At 39.6% G+C, this 369-nt stretch overlaps 1 protein-coding gene across 1 annotated transcript in view; it reads right to left on the bottom strand.

Moving 5' to 3' along the window:
• fmoda (fibromodulin a) overlaps positions 1–369 on the bottom strand; it is a 3,902-nt gene that overhangs the window by 2,409 nt on the left and 1,124 nt on the right. The window lies entirely within an intron of this gene.

Here is a 369-nt window from a genome sequence, read left to right as displayed (position 1 = left end):
CTTGCACTGTAGCTACAAGTCATAGGCAAACAGTGTGTTGTTAAAATAACACACATTTGCAAGTATGTTTAAATACTGTTCGACGTGCTGCAGCTAACCAGCGAATTAGCTATAAAACCTGCAAACTGACATTATCAGGGCACTTTTAAGGTGCAGGACAAGACATTCATGTGTGTTACAAGACGGCGATGCTAGGGGAAGCTAATGTAGGTTTCTCTCTGTGTCTGTGGCTCTTGTATTGTTGTGTAGCAAGCAGTGGTCTGGTTGTTACTCAGACTTATTTTGTTCCATTGTGGAATTGTTGAGGGTGGATACATTTTAAATTTAGTCAAATAAAATGGCTTCCCTATATAGTAAATAGGGAGTGAT

Source organism: Morone saxatilis, unplaced genomic scaffold (genome assembly GCF_004916995.1).
Source record: "Morone saxatilis isolate NCDOM2014 unplaced genomic scaffold, NCSU_SB_2.0 Contig18, whole genome shotgun sequence".
Classification (NCBI taxonomy): domain Eukaryota; kingdom Metazoa; phylum Chordata; class Actinopteri; family Moronidae; genus Morone; species Morone saxatilis.
This window is presented reverse-complemented; position numbering and strand designations above follow the sequence as displayed.